General features: G+C 44.6%; 1 long non-coding RNA gene across 1 annotated transcript; it reads right to left on the bottom strand.

Annotated features, from left to right (window-relative positions):
- Positions 1-4,492: 4,492 nt before the first annotated feature.
- On the bottom strand, positions 4,493-9,770 carry LOC123034327. The gene is made up of 3 exons (XR_006416723.1): positions 9,638-9,770; positions 7,393-8,156; positions 4,493-4,777 (listed from the first exon to the last, which is right to left on the bottom strand). It is a non-coding gene; the product is annotated as an uncharacterized LOC123034327 (long non-coding RNA).
- Between the last annotated feature and the right edge of the window lie 11,741 nt (positions 9,771-21,511).

The raw sequence follows: 21,511 nt of genomic DNA, 5'->3' as shown, positions 1-21,511 counted from the left end.
CTGAGTTGGACCCTGAGTTCTAGCTTTACACTGTCTACACCGACTGGCAGCAGCCCTCCGGGAATGGAGTCTTCCCCAGCAGCCATTCCCTAGAGGCCCCAGGGACTGAATGTGGACTTTCTGCAAGTCAGCCCCATCCTCTGCTGCTGGGTTACAGGCCTGTCCCCAGGCAAGGAAAAACACGGCCAGGAGGGGCTTGATGAGCATCCTGGTTTTTGCGGCTTGTGCCCCCCCCCCCCCACAAAGGAGCACTGGTAAACACATGGTGTCCCATAATAAGTAGTACCAGGTGGACTGCTTTCAGCTTGGTGAATCATATGGGCAAGCCTAAAATCAATGGTTTTAATGATAGCTTTTATGTGATTGATTGATTGAAATACATTTTTATTTAATGGGTTTTTGTTTGCTTGTATATAGGCATTCATTGTTTATAGACATGGGTGCTCCCATGGGCTACCAAAATAACTGAACAACTGGCACATGAGCAACCCCCCATTTCAGTCCAGACGCATAATAGCATTGTGTACATTTTCAGGCTGCCCGCCGTATGTTTTTAAAACAGCGCAGAGGAAAGTGCATGTTGAGCATTACTAAATGCCCATGAGCAAAGGGCCATGAGCTGGAGGCACACCAATTTTGCTAAGGCAACATGCCGATTTGCACAGTTTTGGCACAAGCCGCAGCATACACCTCGTGGGCACATGGCATCACTGGCTAAAGCAGCCTTAAAAGAAGATGAGGGCAATGTTTTCAACATCCTGGATCACTTAACTCGCTTATCCTCCTTGACAACGTGACAGCATCAATCAACTCAAATATGCAGCCTCTCGCACTGCACACTCTTATTTGGAACATGTGGTGGTGAGTCAAGACCAAGTAACAAAAGCGTTTATTTTCCTACAAGGTCTGAGGGCTTCATAAAAATGTTACTCACATACTTGTGGCATCCCAACATGTTATTCTCACGTGCTGCAGAGAGTTTCATATCTTTCCTAACAGAGCAATTGAGCTGGACACCGAGATTCCTGCGTTTCAGCACCTTTCTCCAAGAGCCTAATTTGGATCCCCTGAAGATGATGGGGAATCTGCCTTTTTCCTGCTTTGCAGATCACATATACAGAGTTCCATGTGACAGATGTCATCTTAGGTGGGTAGCTACAAGAGAAGGCTGCTTATTTTTATTAATTTGGTATGATTACCAATCTCAACTCACTTTTGGCCTCATTTCATTCAACTGCTCATGAATATCGTGGTCACGCAGAATCCATGAAAATAAATACATCTTTTAGTGCTAAAAGGAAAGGCTGTCTCGCCTCTTGTAATATGCACATGCAAGCTGGTAACATGTGGCTCCCCCCATGAATCATATTATCCTTCCTTGGTCCATCACTGCATCGTATGATGTTTAAATGGGGACTTTGTTTTGAAGGAAAACTGAGGCTCTCGAGAAGAAAGGCATTGCCAGAAGCACAGAGATGTGAGATTATTTACCGAGGATTCTTTCTGTACTCCTGCTGTCATAATCCAACATTTTTCTTGTGCAAGGTAACTGCAGGTTGATAGGGATGGAAACAAATGGCAGTGAAATGTGGGGAAGAGATAACTGCATGGCGTGTTAAGCAGTGTTCAGATGACGGCTGAATCCCAGCCTTTCTTCAGTATTTATGCACACCTGCTGCCACTGAGCAGTTTTTTTTCTTTATGAAACATTCCAGCGCTTATCATTTAATCTGGATTCTCTTCCATGTAAAGGGCAAGTCTTTGCAGCTGCCTCACACGCTGAAGTCTGAAGCCAGTCAATTATCTGGGATTCTTTAGGAAAGAGATGCAGAGCGTATAATGCACTTCAACAATTAAAAATGGATGGGTTCAACTGTTTGTTTAGAGGGGGTTAGGATTCTTTAACTTGAGACGGCTTTTGCCTTCCAACTTTTCTTCCGCCTTCCTTTCTATGGCTGACTATATGTATTTTCTCTGCACACAGAGAGAACCTCCATGCTACAGTTTCCAAGCGTGTATGAGGGCAAAACAGAGACTCACACGATCTCTTTGCACATGATATTTTAATGTCTTGTTTCTGCACAGGGGTTGTTTCAAGGGAGGAATAATGCCACATATGAAATTACACACAGAATAAGAAGTGTGCTGTGATTATGTGCCATCCTACTAGATTTCAACCTCCCTCCTGTAACTATATGCCTGTAGGCACAACACCCCCAATCAGCTGCCATGCTGGTTGGGAATGATGGGAGTTATAGTCTGACACATCTGAAAGGCTGCAGATTGCGAAGGCTATTCTACCTCTTTCTCAGAATCCCCATGTTGTAAAATCTTAGAAATTCTGGTCAAGGACTTAAAGGTGCAGGACTTTACCATTGTATTGTCAGCTATGGAAGGACTGAAGGGAGCAGCTGTGTGGAGAAAGATGTGGCCGTTGGGAAAATGTGATGCTATGTAGGAACAGGGAAGAGGAGTGAGCATAGATATAATGGATAAACCCTGCAATGATCCAAGAAAAGCAACGCTCAGTTTGCTGTTGAAATCATCATCCAATAATGCTGCTGTCAGAAAGGAATATAACTGCACCTTGAGTCTTAAAAATATTTCCTGGGGTAGAGGATTGAGTCCAGAGTCCTGTAGATTTGATTTAACTAACCATATCTGAACAGAGAGTCGGAGATTTTGTCATATGGGCTTGCCCAGTGGCATTAAAATCAAAATGTTATTTGTATTGTGAGGAACAGCTTTGTGCCAGATGTGCACGTAATTATTATTTTCTGTGAAATTTGCCATTTTGTGGGAGAATTCTGTTGCAACTATTTTGTAGCCTAATAAAGTCTTTTCCATATTATGGCTTTGGACTTCTTGTTATGGACTAAATGGCTACCTCTGCTTGACGTGTGATCCCGATTAGGAATTTACCAACCATTATGGGGAACGCAGGGCCTGGAAGTAGGTGAAAACAAGAATTTTCGTCTCTTTGCCTTCCTCACAGGATCCTCCCGACATTTTCCCTTCCCTCTGTGTGGATTCCCTCACCAGGGTCAGCCCAGACATTTTGCTGCCTGAAGGAGGGCGAAATGGTGCCCTCTTCCCATCCCCATTCCCTGCCCAGCCATTCATTTGCTGACAGGACTGGCAGGTGACTCTGAGAGGAATGACAGCAGCCTGCGGCTCCTCCGAAGGCAGCAGCCGAACTTGGAAGGTGCGGCACAGCGCAGGGGTCTCCATCGCTTGCCACCAGCTCCCAGCACCTGTCGCCTGAGCTGACCACTCTCCCTCCTGATGGAACTGGCCCTCTCTTCCACTTGTACCAAAGCAGTTCAGCCCATGCAGAATTATTCATACAGGAATAAGTGTGTGTGAGATTCTCTTCCTTATTTGCACACTTGGTATGCAATCCCTCCCAAATTAGTCTTCTAAATCCCTGCATGCCCATCTCAGATCAGATGAGCGAGATCCTATGTTTAATAGGTGCCATTTCAATACACTTGTGTGTGTGTGTGTGTGTGTGTGTGTGTATGCTGTAGAAACTTGATTCTGTTTTTTTTACACCACAACATGATTTAACATGAACTTCATTCCAAGGAGAGCTTTTGGCTACGGAATTTCCTTACCACCTGGGTTGAGGAGGAGCCTTGGTCTTGCCATCCTTCAGGGCAGAGTGCAGACGCCTCTTTCCCAGCAAGTTCCCTCCCTGTTGGCTTGTGCAGTGGCCTGGGCTATGCTTGTCTGGAAACCAACCAGCTCAAGTCCTCCATGGTAAGTGGAGTTAATGAGCAGGGAAGAGATGGAGGCATTGCCTCTCCTCCTTAAGGGCACTGATGTACTTTCTAATATACACAACAATGCCCAGAAAAACATCTTTCACTTGTTAATTCATGGAGAAGAATTTATAGTAGCGTGAAAAGGAGGAAGAATCCTGCCCCCACATATCTCAGTATTGTAGCCTATCCAGTTCCATGAGCCTCATTCGTGACTATTTTCTCCATCTCACTGAGACATGCTGCCCCTCTGGGTGTTTAGTAGGCTAGAGGGTATATGATATGATAGTTTTTCAGAAGACCTATCTGCCTTCACTGGGTTAATAATAATTATTAGTATAATTATAATAAACCCTGGGCCTGAGAGAAAGTTGGGAACATTAAGATGAACTGATATAACTTCAAGGAAAGTTTTTTGCTGATCTACATTATTTTTCCCCATAGATTTATCACCCTGTCTCTCTCTTCTTTTAGGATCTGCTTTCTTCATTAGAATGTATTCCCCTTGAAGATTACCAGCACAGTGTTCCAATCCCATGCATATTTATGTGGAGATAGGTGGTATTGAGATGACTGAAGCTTAATTCTGAGTAAACACGCATAAGATTGTTCTGACAATCATTCAGAACAGATATTCTTATGGAAGGGGAGAGGAGCTTTCTGCATAAGTAGAAGGAGTAACTTCCCATCTGTATGGGTGTCACACAAGCACATCAACAGTCATTCAAGAAGGAACTTAGAACAACTGTATTTTCCTGGGAAAGGTTTTACAAGGCTCCATAACATGCATTCAGAATGTACCTGTATGTTCGATCCTTTGCTCAGGGATCTTTGTCGTCCAGACTTTGTCAGCCTCATCCTAGTACCCTTAATGGAACTCTGCAATGTCTTTGATCTTTTCCCACTGCCTACGATATCGATGGTAGCAACTGGAAGCCATCTTCTCAAATCCTGTTTTCTTCAGCTGCAACACACACGCAGTATCTGTCTCTCAAAAGCAGCAAGGTCCCAGCCTCAGGGGTGAGAAAAATGAGAGAAGAATTCCTGGATCAACTTGGCCAAATTCCTTGGACCACTGGAGGTCCACCCTTTCCCCTTCAGGGCTTCTTACATCTCATGCGGCAGTGGTGGTGCTGGGGTGTGGGGGATGTCCTGCTGGGTCTAACAGATATCAACTCCTCCTTGAGAGAAGGGAGGGGATACTCACTTTAAAGGAGGCAATAGTTAGGCCACGCCTGAAAAGCCTAATGTGGATCTGGACTACTGCCCATTTGACGACACTCGCTTCCTGGGCTTGGCTGTGCTGTTTTTGGCCAAGGCCAGAGTCTTGAATGAAGCTGACTATCTAGCTCCCCTCCCACCAGGCTTCAGGCTTGGTTTTGGGATCAAAATTCCCCGATCAACCTTTAGTGAGAGACAGGCAGGAGGAGTGTGAGTCCATTGATTCTTTCTGACTTCTCGGCAGCTTGCAGTGCCAGCAACCAAGGCAACCTTCTGTGCTGCCCCTCCCTGGATGGACGAGAGGAATGATGGGATTGTCGCCCTGTGCCCTGGCAGCTCCGCTGTGAGGTTCCACAGGGCAGCATCCATCCTGCAGGCTGTTACACACCCACAGGAAACAGCTGGTGGCGAGGCGGGAACATGATCTGTCTCCAAGGGCTATGATGTCACAGAGATGCTCTGTCTCTGCGTTCATGAAATCCAGGTGAGGCCGGGGGTGGCCTGAGCAGTAATGTGGGTGTGGCGATCCACTGGGTGAGAACTAACAAACTGAGATTCAGTCCAGAGAAGATGGCGGTATTGTGAGCAGGTGCTCCAGACGTCTTCCCAGATGCGTGTTAGTCATTGTCTGTTCTGAAGGGGGCTGCAATTCCCCTAAAAGAGCAGGCCTGCAACTTTGGGATGCTCTTGGATCCAGTGCTGTCACTAGAGACATGGATGAGCTCAGATGCTCAGACCTGTGTTTATGAGTTTAGGCTGATTTATAAACCATGACCCTCTGGAGGCGGAGATAGGCACCGTTCTCCCTGCTCTGGCAAACTCTCATTTTTATGACACAGTGCAAAACACACAGGGCAGCCTTGGGAGACAGACAATTTCAGCTGGTCCAAAACAGGGCAGTGGGATTGTTCACAGGGACTGGCCAATATGATCATGTTATGTCAGTGAGTTCAGATCTGCAGAGGCTGCCCATCTGTTTTTTGGACCAAATCAAAATGCTGACAGTGACATTCCCTAAATGGCTTGGGACCAGGCTACTTGAAGGATTGTGAACACACAAACACACAGAGTTTATTTCATTTATATTCCACCTTTTAACCCGTCAAGGAACTCAAGGCAATTTAGACAATTCCCTTCCCCATCTCAATCTTGTCCTTACAACAACAACCCTGTCAGGTAGGTTGGGCTGAGAGTCTGTGATTGGTCCAATTGGTCCAAAGTCACCCAGTTGGCTCCATGGCTGAATGGGGACTAGAGCCCAAACTGCCTGAGTCCTAGTCCCTCACTCTAACCATTACACCACACTGGCTCTCTCTCCAGACCTTCAGAGGCTCTTCTCCAGTTGCAGCTGCCAGACGTGGAGTCTGGTGGCTGCCAAGGAAGAGCCTTTGCAGTCGTGGCCCCCGGTTCTGGAATGTCCTCCCCAGAGAAGCTAACCCGATACCTTTGTTTTGGCACCTGGTATAGACCTTTTAATTTTCCCAGGCTTTTCAGCCTTTCTTTTTTAAAATAACATTGTGTATTTTTAGATGTTTGCACAGGTGCTGGCTTTTATCTTGTTTCTCCAGTTTAGTTTCTTTCTCATTCAAAGCTACACTTTTCTTATGTTATTGAATTTTATGGTTTTACTTGTTTTCATAAACTGCCCAGAGAGGTACAGCTAGTGGGCAGTACAAAAATGTAACGTAGAAATAAGTAAGTAAGTAAGTAAGTGGGACCAGGATCCACAGATGTTGCACCTTCTGGAGCTCTTGCTGTTCTTCTCTATATATGATGCAGCTTTCTCTGCTCTTACAAGAGGAGGCACCCACAGAGAAAAAGATCAAAACATGTGCAAGCCATGCATAGAATCAGAGCCAAATGCATCTAGCTTTTCACATTCTCCAGCACTGCTTATCAGTAAAAATGTAGCTACTGCTCTGTTGTAGGAGAACCAGGAGAACAGCCATTATGTTCCCCGCAGCGATAAGCACACTTAGTGAAATCCCCTAAGGGGGTCTGCTGCATGGGCGCTGCTTGCCGCCACCCCTACAGCACAGCAGAGGCCCCCCAGTCCTGCTGTAGAGTGTGGCACCCGTATCTGATGGCACCCACGGGCTCCAACCCATCCGTAGTGCTTCGGATGGCACAGGGAGTGGTCAAATGCAATTGGGCCATAAGAGGGACTCCTTTGCCTAGAGCAGGTTGAGGAAGAGGAGGCAGGAAGACATCTGGGAGGGCAGTGGCCTCACAGTGTTATCTCCTGACCCTGCAGCAAGGCACCCGGAGAGAACTATTGCCACGGAAAAACACCTTCCCCAGAAGGAGTGCGTCTGATTCCTGGCTAAGCAAAGCCTCAAAGGGGGAGGAAGCGAAAGCAGAGAGATCTGTGAATTTGGTGCTGCGGACTGTTCGAATCGATGCTTACCTCCATGCCGTGGGACGATGCATGCCACAAATGGGCAAGAATGTTTCCTCACTCCAGCCACAGATCACAGGTCCATGGAGAGACACTTTCAGATATTCACAGTCCCGGAAGGGCTCTCATTCAGCTGCGACTCCATCACTCCAACTCGTCTTGAAATATCAAGAGGAAACCAAGGAAGCTTGTGGGAGCAGCAGTGATGCGAAAAGTTCTCATGGAAAGGGGGTGGGGCAGGTGGGGAATGCAGCTTTCTGATCAGAAATGTTGGAAAATCATCCTGTGTGCCAACTGCTCTCCATGTGACAAGTGTCAAGTTTTAAAAGAAGGAAGCTTTTGAATTATACATGAAATATCAAAATGACAGGACAATTACTTTAAGCACCAGAGAAGTGTGCCTTGTGTTTGTGCAACAAATTGCTTGAAGTTTCAGCTTTCAGACAGCTCACTTTTTTTTTTCTGGATGGAGTGGTTTCATGGGAAATTTAATTCCAGAAGGAAAGGTTTCAATAGAACCTCCAAACGATAAGTATCATATCTAAATTCTCCATCTTACTTTCAGACGAGCCTCAGAGAAATTACAACAACTGAGCAATGTGCTAATAATGCAGGAGTGCAAGCAGGAAGAAACTTGCTGGATTTTTTGAAAAATCCAGCCTTTAACGCTTTCATCAGCCAGACTATACAGTGGATCTTTCAAAATGCACCACTCCTCTTCTTCAGGTAAACCAAAAGAGCTTAAAGCAGAACATGTTGTTATCCAAAGCTCCCTTGAAAGAGAAAGCGAGAGAGACTGGTGTTAAAGCATTTATGCCTCATTTCTGCAAAATTACTCATCTTTAATAAATTGCCCACAGACTCCACAATCTGCTTTTGAACAACGGGGGTCTGGTTTGTGCCTCCCCTTCTCTTAAAATATACAAAAACAGGTGGCTGGACTTCCTGAGAAATTCCATTTTGAATGTTTACTTGTTTTCAGGTGTACATAGGAATGTTGAATGGTCCTCTAAGAACTATGCAGTCCTGCAGGCTGCCATGGTATTGCTGTCTTTACTTAGAATAAAATGTAATACAGATTTCTTTTTAGCACATTCTTGTTCTTTGAACATCGTACAACTAAGATAGGTAATGCTGAATTGAACTTAGTGGCTATGCAGTGACAAAAACGCCACTGGTAGAAAATTTGAAATCTCTAAATAACTAGAAGTTATACCTTCCTTGTTCGAAGAGCAAGGGAGTTGAAATGCCCCTTCTTTTTACAGACGCTTTAATTTACAGCAATGCAAATTGATTTTATGATGTAATATAAATTCTAGGGTCTCAGCCCAGAATTTATAAGAGCTCTGATGGAGGCCTTGGAAAACTGTCCCATTAATTTCAGTGGAGAAAGCAGATTTATATGGCAATGCTAGGCTTGTACAGATTTTCTTTTTCCACTGAAATTAATGTGGAGGGCTGTGGGTGGGATTGTTCTTTGTTTATATCAGAACAGATCAGACAGGTCTAGTGATCATGCTCACAGTACAGTCCTATACATGTCTACCCAGAAGTCAAACTCATTGAATTCAATTGGGATTAGAATGTAGTGAAATGTTTGCATCCTAAACACTTCAGAGATTTTAAAACTTTTTAAAAATCTCCAAATTTACACTGACATACCATCGCCACACATTTAAAAAATAATTAAGAAGAGCTTTCATATTGGTGGATGTGATTCAGGAAAAGGAGAGTTTAACTTGCAAAACAAGGGCATGTTTTGCCCTCTGAAAAGCTGGTGTGCCTGTTCTCCATCCCTTAGGAATGTCAGCATTCCTTGTCCACTCAGCTCAGCCCTCCTTCTGCCCTCCCGTGAGTCGCCCTCATCAGATTTAGCGCGTGGTTCTGCTGGGATTTTTTTGGCAGACAAGCCTTCTGTGAGGCTTTTGGCTGAAGTTTCTTGAGTTGCTTGAACAGTTTTGCCACCCTGGTTGGCATCGTTGCGCATGACACTACAACAACACAAAGCATGCACAAGGCAACTTCTGTCTCTGAAACATTTCCATCACATAACCGTGATGTAAGTGACAGAGTCAGACTCTTGAAGTCTGTGTTGGGGATTCGTGGGGGGGGGGCACTGGGGGGTAGCTAAGCACATGATCCCACCTGCTGAAGGTTCTCACCTGGCACCCACCTGTTGTGCTCTGACAGCCTTGGATACTTTCCATGGCCAAACTGGGGAGTTCCAGAGCGATGGCCCAAGTTGGAAACTTACCTGTCTCCTTCTGCTCATCCATCCCCCTCTATGCACTGGGGTGATTGCTTGAATAGCAGGGCATCTCGATCCATAGATGATCCCAACATGAGTCAGAATGGAGAGCCATCTTTTCAAATAGTCACGCTCCATGAGTAAAGGGCAATGTTAGGATGTCAGAGAAATCTGCAATGTACTCAAAGGAGTTCAGATCTATACGAATCATGCCTGCATATTGCACAAAAAACCAGCTTTCTTTCAGGTCACACAGACTCTGAAGACTGATTTTTCACTTTGGGGAAGGGGGATTTAATTTGCATAAGCACCAATTTCCATTACACGTATGCATGCACAAGTGTCATTAGTTCATGTGAGTTATTGCACATATCTCCTCTACTGTGGATGAACACAAGTTGAATGAAATTCTGACTGCAAAATAAAACATCCAATTCTGTCTATGAGTGGATAGCAGAACAAAAGACACCTGACAACCTGTGAAATGCAGGAGGATTGGATTTAACCAAATCTGTACATCACTAAGAGATGAATCTGATGGAGGGGGGCAGAGCTGAAACACTCCCTTTTGCTGCCTGTGGAATTCAGCTGCAGTGGGTTGTCTATGGCAGCAATAGCAGCAAAGACCATTAAAGACAAAATATTTTGACATAACCTGAATCCATCGGGTCTCTGTCCTGCAGGTTCTCAGCACTAATCGGGATTTCTGCATGGGTCAGCTGTGTCTCTAATGCACTCCCAGGCTACATGTCAAAATGAGCAGGAAAGAATGTTGAAAAAGAGAGGATCCCAATGCAGTGCACTCTACTGTGTCTGTCCCCCTTTGCAAGATGCCGTCTATCCAAAGGCAAGCTCAGGCATCACTGCTGCAGCCCCCTCTTCCTCCTCTTTGGAACCAGCAGGAGCTGCCAGTTCAGATACTCTGAAAAACTCTGCAGGGCCAACCGGATCGCTATCACAGGGATCTCAATCTTACGAGGCAACAGAGACATGCACTTTCAGAATAACATGCCTCAGGGTCTGAAATAATTTTATTTCATTAACTGTGCACCCCAAGGAAGTACACAAAAACACCCAGATGCACGCACACAAATGCACTTCAGGTTAATTGTGGTATGGACTAATGAATGAATCTGTGGATTTTAAGTTTCTTTCAGTTTCTTGTTTTTTCTGTCTAAAGCTTAGTTCTAAACTTTAAAAATTCCTCTAAAGGTTGAAATGAAAATCTCTCACATTTCTCCCAATACTTGCATTTTCAATATAATGCTGCCTAGTAGTAATATAACAAAGAATTTATAATAATAAATGAATAATAAATCATATCCATTGGGTAAGCCAATTTCCTAACATTTATTGTTATTTTTATTACTTGTGATACTGCTAGTAGCCAAAGATCTGATACAACAAACATGTGCAATTTTGCATGTTCCTTCTTCTAATATGCTCATTTGTGTAGGTATCTTTTGACTGGGGAACTCCATTGCAAACCTTGGAAGCAAGCAGATTTCAAGGGACAGGAGGGTCATTGAAAGGTATGAGATGGGATTTCTCCTCTATCCCTAGTGTGGAGACGATTCCTTTTGTCCAAACATTCCATGTAAAATGTGGAAATGATGTGGGGCATCCAGGTACGTGAAAAGAACTGGTGACCACAGGCCACCAAGAAATGTATGTGTGTATGTGTGTTTGTCAGATAGAGTGATAGAAAAAGAGAGAGAACAAGAGAGTAAAATAGAGAGCATATGGGCATCAGCTTCTGGAAGGCGTTACCTGACACTTCATCTCAAGTAATCTACACATGTACAGAGTTCTTTCTTTCCCATTGGTGACATCATGGCTTCAGGTGTGGGCTGGCTCACACTTGGCGCTCCCCGCAATCATTCCACCATGCAAAATGCCTTGCTGTGGTGCAGCATTCACAGAAGGAAGCTCAGCTCGTGTCCAAAGTATTAATTAAAATGTACGGTGAGTATTAAGCCCCTGTACATTTGTAACTGGAGGTACAACTGCAGTGGAAGGGAAACAAAAATCTGCTGCCTCCCATCATTGCCATAGCAGATTCATTTAAATAGCTTTATTTATCTTCATAAAGAACCTTCATGCTGTAAATTTATGGAATGGTTAATGGCCCCCAAATATGGGGTTCATTAGGGAATGAAGTATTTATTACTGTGTTAATTAAATAAAAGCATTGTAATCTCTCCAAATTGAACAATTATGCCCTTTCAAACATTTTTCAACAGAAAATCTTTTATGCACTAATTGAGTTGCGTAATAAAAAGCATGTGGAATGCAAACTTTAATCAAAACAAACACTGGAATTATCTGAAGATTCTTCTTAGCAACAATATAAAATGCCTACCTTACTTCTTTATGTGAGACAACGGCCAGATTAGTTTCAAGGCACATGACCTTTGAGTGTGGCATATTATTTCCAAGCTGACAGGCCACCCTCACATACCAGTTGGCTGGCCCTTTAGACATCAAAGTTACTGCTTGGCTACCAGCCGCAGCCCATGACAGCCTGGATGGAAGCCCAAAACTTGACAGCCTGGCTCTGGGCCTGCAGCTCAAGCTGATAGCCTTTCCTGCAAGGAAATTCTGATGAATGGTTCCTGGCAGCCTGCGTGGCTTTCTGACGGGCTGTGAGAGTCATGCTCGGCGACAAATATGCGCATGCAAGGACCCTCCACAAGTCTCCAGCACATGGCTCCCTGCCTAGCTGAACTCCATGTTCACACCCAGAGTTCTTTTATAGGGTTCCGTTTGATTCTCACTCGGGTAGTTTCATACTGCAGCGATATCGTTCTTCATTTTCATTTGACAGAGGCCAGGGATTGTGCATAGGCAAAGATACGCGAGAAGGCTACACTTTTGCCCTCACCGGAGCGTTATCCTTTGAGCTTCTGTGGAGATATTATTCATGCCGAAATAGTTGTTGCTAAGTCTGATTAGAGTGTTTATTAGACAAGATAATGATGGAGCTACAAATGGTTACAGTCATGCTCCTCGGAAACGTGTTTGGAAATTATTGAGGTATATCCACCCCTGAAATAGTTTCATTCCAGCAACTTTATTCTCCATTTATAAAATGAGACCACATAGCCAAATATTTTGGCTGCATGCCTGTCAGTATTGGGAAGACAGCAGGCAGCCCAAATGCTTCTTGTCTGCGGAGCGTTTCCTATGATAAAGCCCATTCTTGCTTAGACATTTCGACTGCTACAAAAGGAACAGGAAAATAGTTTCTTTTAAGATTGGTTTCCTTAACAAGGGGATATTATTTTGCTGTAAAGGGAGTGGTCGGTTATTTGACATCTGAAAGTTTGTGTGGATTATCAAGAGATTTCAGGATGAATATCCACAAAAGCTGCTCTTTCTATGGCCACATAAGCTATAATTAAAAGTTAGCAATGATATATTGTTGGTGCATTCATGAATGTGCCATGGAAGCAAATTCCTGCTTGCATTATCTTAAAAATGAGCAATTATGCATAGGAATATTTCCCAGTAATCCCACACAATGACTAAGCATATACCAAGCCATTAATAAAAAAAGACTTACCTGAGTACAAGTGAAAACACACACATAACATTTCATGCTGTTAGGAAAGGCAAATAGACATGGGAGCTGCAATAAAAACTTGAACCAGGTTGCACAGAGATTATTCTTTGTGAATTTAGCAAGGCATGTGGGCTCTGAATACCTACAACAGGGCCTAACTCGAGGCCACCTGGAGCCAAATATCTGCCTGATTGTTTATATATAAAGCATTCCGTGGATATAAACAAAGGTATTTGTCTTTTCCCTGCCCAAAACACGGCTCTCCCTATTCAGGGGGAGCATGAAAGTGCTCTCTTCAGCTGAATTGATCCTCACTCCCTGCCGCACTGCTATCTAGCGACATTCCCTGTCTTACTCACAAATTGATCCTAGAACAGTATGTCCATGGAACTCATTCCCAAGGCAATGCATGCTTTGAAATGCAGGTTGTCCAGTCCTTCTGGTTGTCTGTGGGGCAAAAACAGGGGGACTGGGGAGTGGCAGAATGGGATCATGCTGCTGGCCCTCATCCACCCTGACGCTGGGCACTCCCTTTCCTCTCGTCCATTCTGTGCATTTGGCATGATTCCAGCAAACGTGCACTTACTTGTGTATTATTGTAACTCTATGGAAGGAAGAAATCCCTATGCAGAGGTCCTGTCAAAGGGAGCACCTCCAATTACAGAGCAATATCCAGTGATAGCTCCACTTGGAGTAACCCCATTAAAATTATTGGGATTTAAGCCAGACTTCTACGGGGTACACCCCACTGAGATGTGTGTAAAAACACACACCTTGGCAGGCATCATGCTGAATCCACAGGTGGCAAAGGAATTGGCCCAGTGGCCTGGATGCACCATACTTCCACCTGCTGACTTGGCGTGGGAACAAAGTCTGAATCAGGCCACATTGAGATCAAAGGGATCCATTCCTCAGCTTGCATGGAGAGTGCCTGGCAGAAAGATTACTTTCCTTCAGTGGGGCAGAACTGCAGTTTGAGATCTTCCTGTACAACCTACGCCCCATGTGAATGTGGTCAGTATGGCGCTCAAACGGAGAGCTCCTCTGTTGCACAGGTATTTCTCTCCTAGCCTCACTTAAGCCTAGCAGCCGTTGCCGCATTTCTTCTAGCTCACTGGTCGAAAGGGTCTATCTTTTGAAGAGGCATGTCTAGACTGCAATTGCAACCCTTCCCTTCCTCCTTGCCTGGGTGTTTGGTTTGATTTTGATTAGATTTTTCTTTGCAACCAGCTAGAATTCTGGATGTGCTCATCTGCTTGGTAGCAAGTTCAGGCCACTGTCCCTTGTTTGTGCTGCTCCTGAGAAAGGATTCTCTGGAACGTGTTGACTAGGAATTGGGGAAAGTTGCATTTGGTCCTCCTTGTGAGTGAGCTGACCACAGACTCCCTTCCTGGATGACAATGACTGGATCACAATGATTCTTGGAACTGTGTACTCCTGCAAAGCTTGCTTTTCAACTCAACATTATATTCAAAATGCATGTGTTACAGACCGTTGCACTGAAGAAAGGGGTTCTTTTATTAAGGGAAATATCATATGAAATGCATGTTAGGGGAAATTAAATGTGAAAACAAGTGTGCATTTTGATATCTTTGTTTGCTTGTTTTCAAACAAAATTGCCAAATGAAGTGGACAGTGGGTGGAAGGCCCTGCTGAGTGAATGCATGCAAAACTGACACGGGGTGGAAATAGGCTGGTTCACTGAACCCTCACTGTGACTTGGGGAAGACAAGTCGGAAGGCCATGTGTCACATTAGGAAGCCTACTTCCTCTTCTGAGAACTAATACAGAAAGCGCCACAAGGGCCGTTTGCACCCTCTTACATTCCTCATGCAGTCCTGGCCGTGCCCAAAGCCCACAGATACTTCTATAGGCTACTTCAGCTTCTCCAAGATGCCACCAGATGTTTCGGGCTTCAGCCAACATGATCAATGATCAGGAGTGCTAGCCCAAAACATATGGGGGTGGAGGCAGCACACTGGGAAAGGCTGGGCTAGCTGAACTGGCCCTGTCTGGTTTGACAGGGCTGACCACTAGCTTCCTCCATCAGTAAACACCTATGTACACAGCCAGTGTGGTGCAGTGGTTAAGAGCCTGGGACTGGGACTGGGACTCAGGCGATCTGGGTTCGAGTCCCCACTCAGCCATGGAGCCAACTGGGTGACTTTGGGCCAGTCACAGACTCTCAGCCCAACCTACCTCACAGGGTGGTTGTTGTGGGGATAAGATGGAGGAGGAGAATGATGTAAGCTGCCTTGAGCCCTTTGTAGGAAAAAGACAGGACATAAATCGCAAAATAAATAAATAAATAAATAAAATGTAAGTCAAAGTTGATTGATACTCTGGTCTCGAAGTCCCTTTAAAATGCTTATTTTAAAGGCATATTTCAGGGGATAAAGTTGCACAGTGCATCTTTCATCCAAGGAGAACTTTTCCAAGAGCATCAAAGCACATAGAAACATAGAGACAGCATGGGTCGGAAGGGGCCTCCTGGGCCATCTAGTCTCGCCCCCAATTCCAGCCAGCTCCACTCACGACATGCCCACCATGTGCATGTCCAGCCTGTCCTTGAACACCCACACCGATGGGGCCTCAGCCTTGCCTTGGATGCTGCGTGAAGCGCAGTTCAGATACTTCTGCCAGAGTCAGTCAGGGTCATGATCACAGACTTTGAATGGAAGAAGGTGGCCTCAGCCAGTGGTCTGGGCAAGGTTACTTGGACAGCACCTCACGTGAGAACCTCCATTCGTTTTGTTACTTACATGTATCCTCTTTGGTTGCATCTCTTTCCTTATTAATATTATGATTGCCATGCATTTCCATCCTGCCTTTTTTCCTCTTGTGAGGAACCCAAGATGGCTTGTCCTGCTTAGGGGGTTCTGCCATGAACTTTGACCGCTGTGGGGCACATGCTGGTGAAGACTGTGCAGCGTCCACTGTGCTAGGAGCAGGCTTTTGGGTCACACACAAGTGCCGTTGTGGGAGAAATAGGACGAATTCACAAGGTCAGCTATGCAGTAGAAACAGCTCTTTTAAAGGAGAGGGTGCATGGGGTATTTTTTAAAGGGGGGATGGCAGGTCCTCCTGCCTTCTCATAAAAATCATGCAGAGGGGTATGGGGAGAGGTGGTCCCATGGGATGAAGCCAGCCAGACCCAGTTCCGGAAAGCAAGTGCAGCCCATCTCCCATGCTGACTTTTCAGGAGAAAGCACCACTGAAATCAGTCATTTGATTCTGAGTAAGGTCATTGAAGAGTACAGACATTACTTAAGTGTTGACATGCATGTTCAGCTGTTTGTCCCTCAAGGCAAGGGGACAAAGGGGGCATTGCAAAATTTGTTTTTTTGAAAGGGGAAGCAGCATTCCTGTCCAGTTCACTGGACAAGTTAGAAAGGCGGAGAAACCAGGCGGTGGGGCGGTAAAAGCAGCAGGAAAGCTGCTGAGTGATCTATTGCCATTTCCCACATAAAAACTTCCTTTTCCCCTGCACTAGCACACAGAAGTCACTTGTCCTGGCCCCAGAACAGCATCGCATGTTTAGCACATAGTGATGTACACACACACACAGCATCTTAAGGAAGTAATGATGAAATCAATCTGAAGAACTTCAGGTATAATGGCAGAAATAGCATGAAGTCATCTTGGGGTGAGCATTATGTGACACACCGGTGAGTCAGGCTTAGCATAGCTGCATAGCTATAGTGGCAGTAGAGCTGAATTTCATCAGCCATTGCTCTCGGTAGTCATTTTCACCTTTCCACCATGCAGAGACGCGAGATGACTGGGTGGTTGTCACCAGATCAATGGCGGCCGTATGAATATGGCAACCATTTTTGTCAGATGGCTGACATCTACTCCTTTCTGTTGCCAGTTTTGTTACTGGAGATAAACCAACCATTCTGAATGGGTATAAATGACAGTACTCCAAAAATGTAGTCCGTTTAGTAGTGCACCTCTTTGACTGAATGAAATGGAAAGCAATTCTGAATTCTGAATGCATGAATTAGAAAACACTTCTGAAATGAATACATACCCCAAAGGTCACCAATAACAACCACTCCTTATATTATATTTATACAATATGAAAATATCAAGGGTAAATGTGTTTAATCCTCCCACGCCATCTTTCCTGTGTGTTGAAAAAAACACATTTTAAAATAAAATTTCAACAAAACCAAACCATAAAAAGGCAAAATTTCAGCTACATGAATTTGAATTTAAATGCATACATTGTGTGTGTGTGTGTGTGTGAATTACACATAAACTGCAACAAAAGAAAACCCAATATCCATATGTATGATCTTACCAGCAGAATCTATATACAGTGGTACCTCAGCTCATGAACACCTCAGTCGTGAAAATCTCAAATCGGGTCAAGAACAGAAATTTCATAAAAATTTTGCCATGGGTCGTGAACTCTGCATCGGGTGACGATCATGAGCGCACCTGCCTTCGCTGCACGGGCATGATCGCAGTCATCCTGGTGCGGGGGAGATGGCCGCGTTCATGCTGGGGGGGAGATGTCTGCGATTGCACCCATGTTCCCTGCCTGAGCGTGCCTGCGCCTGCACCCGCCTCCCCCCTGCACGCCCACACCCATGCCTGCCTCCCCCCGTGTGCTTGCACCTGCCCCCCCTCAGCACCCCTGCGATTGAACCCACCTCCCCCCACCTCCCGCTTGATTGCTGGGGGGAAGGGGAGATGGCCACGATCTTTGTTGTTCTTTGTCACTTTGCTTCAAATTTTTGTGAGTTAAAAAAAAAAAAAGTTGAAGAGCGGATTAACCTTATTTACATTGACCCTTATGGGGAAATTGACTTGGCTCATGACCAATTTGGGTCACAACCTGAGTCCTGGAACAGATTAAGTTCGTGAGCCAAGGTACCACTGTAACAGTTGTTCAAACACTGATAACATGTTGGGGTCATCAGTCAATTGCATTATAGGAAGTGAGTATTTATCTTTTCAATATTGTAACATCAGTCTTTTAACTGTTAAAGGGGCATGGAGAATCCATTTATACTGAAAGTACAACTTCAAGAAGTGGGTGGAACATTTAAGATGGTATGCATTGCAGTAAATATAAAAGGGTGTTCCAATGCAAAGTTCATCCATATAATAACCTGCTGCCAAAAAGAGGTATCTATTGGGCATTGCCAAAACATACAGTTAAAAGTTACACTGCCAGTGATTAGCCGAGTTAGACAAACCAGAGGTGTTGTGATGTCCAATAAACATGGAACAGAAGCTTGGTGAATATGGCATAACTTGAGATCCAGGGATGCTTTAGATACCAATGCTTATAGGGCTGGTCCATTGATCTGGCAGTCCAGTTTCCTATTCTACTCTGGCTTGAGACCATCTGTGTCATATTTATTCCCCAATAAAAAGTATCTGTAAACTGGTTAGCCTCAATAAGTGCTTTTAATAGTGAATGAGGCTCTCAGGTTATAAAAGTGGCAGGGACAGAGCTGGATTCTAACACGGCAAGTCTTGACGTTTGGCTGTAGTAAGAAAATCATACTTGGCTCACAAAGCTAAGAATGACAAAAGCTCTTCATCGGCACCCACTTATCTGATCCAAGGTATAAATCAACTTACCTCTCCAAGGCTACCACAAAAACATTTTCCTACCATTTTTTCAAATCTGGATTTTACCATAGAGTTTGTTGCTATGAGCTGCCAAGTTGTCTTTGACCCCTGGCAAGCCCATAAACGAAAGCCCCCCAAAATGTCTTGTCCCCGACAGCTCCATTCAGCTCTCCCAAGTTCAAGGCTGTGGCTTCCTTAAGTCTCCTCTTTAGTCTTTCCTTCTGTCTTCTGCCTTCCCCTGTCATGATCGTCTTCCCAAGTAAGTCTTGACTTCTCGTGATGTGTCCAAAATATGTCAGACCCAGTTCTGTCATTTTTGCTTCTAGGGAAAGCTCTGGCTTGATTTGGTCCAGGACCCGCTTGTTGGCCCTTCTCTCAGCCCAGGCTATTTGCCAAGCTCTCCTCAAGCACCATGAATGCATCAATTTCCCCCCATTAATTAGCAAAATAGGCTAATAGTGCAATCGGTACGGTTCTTGCCAAGCTTGGGAATCACAGTAACATAAGCATCACTTAAGGATGAAGGGGGGAAAGATTATGAAGATAACACAGCTTTGGGACTACCTGCACTATATAAACCAGAATAAACTAAAAATTGCAAGTCTACTGTGCCTTGCAGAACCATTCCCCTGCCCTCGACTGTTCCATGTTTGTTGCCTTACAATCTGTAATTGAAATGGATTTAATTGGTATTGTTCTACTTTATGTACACAAAATACTCAGCACTGTGAAGGTGCAAAATTTTCTTACTGTTGCATAAAAACTAAGCAAACAAAGACAAACTGGCACTTGCTGGCACTGTATATCTGTTGGAAAGGTGAATGTCATGTAACTCTCATCTTGAGCAGCTGAAATAATTGTTGTTTAAGATGATGTACCCAACCAGGATGTTCAGCATTTTCTCAATATGCCCATTGTAAAAACATAAAGGAATACTATTCATCTCATATATAATGTTCTGCAACTGTGAGGAAAAACAGGAGCATTTGCTCAAGGATAAAGACTGGTCTTCTCTTTTCCACTGAAAGAGCTGCATGAACGTCTTAAAGCATTAGCAGCTTTTTCCATTAATGCCATTCATTTTCAGCTGTTTGATTCCTACATTGCATGTTAACATAACTAGACATTCATATGGTCCTTGTAAAGATAAATGCTTCACGCACACATTATGGCACCCATAAATGGGGAGATAATAGTTGATGTGGTTTGATGAACCATGGAGAAGACCATCTACTGCAACATCCCTGTTGTGGTACAAACACTTGTTTCATCTCCACTCATGGAGATGGTGAATAAATCAGTCAGGAAAGACTTCACTTTGAAAGGTAGTTTTTATTCTTCTGCTAGTGCACATGAACAAAGAAGAAAAGGGGAAGCACACTCTTGTGCGATCATAACACTATCTCTAGCGATGGGTAAAGTTTGAAAGCAAGGATACGGGAGCATATGAGAATGTCCAGTTCTCTCTCCCCACATGGGTTACTCTTCATGACTTTGTCTCAGCCTCTCAGAGGCTTGTCAACTACCCTCTTCCTCTCCCAAATTGACCTGTGTGGGACAGGGCTGGGCAGGGGGGGCACCAGGCTGTCCTCACTTTAGTGGAGCCAGAGCTGTCATGAATTTGTGCAGGAATGATGCCAAGCGTGATGGAGATGTAAGAGGTGCAGGAGCTCTGGCAGGATAGGAGGGGGACGAGGAGCAGGGGAAGGCTGAGCCGTTTCCAGGCTCAGCAAAGGAAATGGTCATATATTTATATTTATATTTATTTATTAAAACATTTCTATGCCACCCCATTCGCCGAAGCCTCGGGGAGGCTCACAACATAAAAATTAAAATACAAGAAATAACAATATTCAGGCAGAGGATTGGCCCACCTAGCCAGGTGATGTCTCTGGGGTCTCAGCAGAGGTTATACACTGCTAGTTAAACTATCAGGGCCTCTTCCAGCTGGACTGCTGCTGCCAGGACCAAGCGACATCAACTGCCCCATGGGAAGGAACATCAAACGCTGCTTCTGCTTCAATGGAGCCAGTTCTATGGTTCAGTTCTGGGTTTCAAGCACATAGTTCTTGGTGCGATCCATTTTATGAATACTGTAAGCTACAGTATTTTGAGGGTGTTGTTCAGAAGTAGAATATAAATCTCCACCATTATCACCACCATTATCGTCCATTGCAGTGCTCTCTTGCAGTGCAGTCCTAAGCACAAGTATTACGCAGAAGTAAGTCCCACAATGGGGGTAAACCAGTTGTGAACGGAGGACATCCTGCTGGAGCTCTGAGCACCAGTGGGCAGCAAACACCAGGAGCAGCCACAAACTCTGCTATCGGTTAAAGATAATTGAGATAAGACAGTTTCCCGGGCGCACATTTGCTCACAGAAACTCCTCTGGTAGTAAAGTGGGCAGTAGCCCAGGAAAGCGCCTGCCACCACAGTGGTGTTCCTTTTAAGACAATGTGGGAAGTCTCATGCCCTTTATAGCACACAGGAGACCATTAGGATGATGGAGATCGAGGTCTTGACAGATTTCAGCGATGACATCACAGAATATTTGGAAACCAGGAAATGAAGCAATTTGCCCAAGGCTACAAAGCGCACAGAATATCCAAACGCTTTAATCTTTGGAGCTTGTCACACAGATGTAACAGCTGTTTTTGTTCCCTAAATGGATGTGCTGCACGGGTACAATCCTCAGCAATTTTAAGTAGTCCAGAGCCACAGCC

Source organism: Varanus komodoensis, unplaced genomic scaffold (genome assembly GCF_004798865.1).
Source record: "Varanus komodoensis strain SLA01 unplaced genomic scaffold, ASM479886v1 scaffold6_2, whole genome shotgun sequence".
Taxonomy (NCBI): domain Eukaryota; kingdom Metazoa; phylum Chordata; class Lepidosauria; order Squamata; family Varanidae; genus Varanus; species Varanus komodoensis.
The sequence above is the reverse complement of the archived record's forward strand: the minus strand, read 5'-3'. Positions and strand labels throughout refer to the sequence as shown.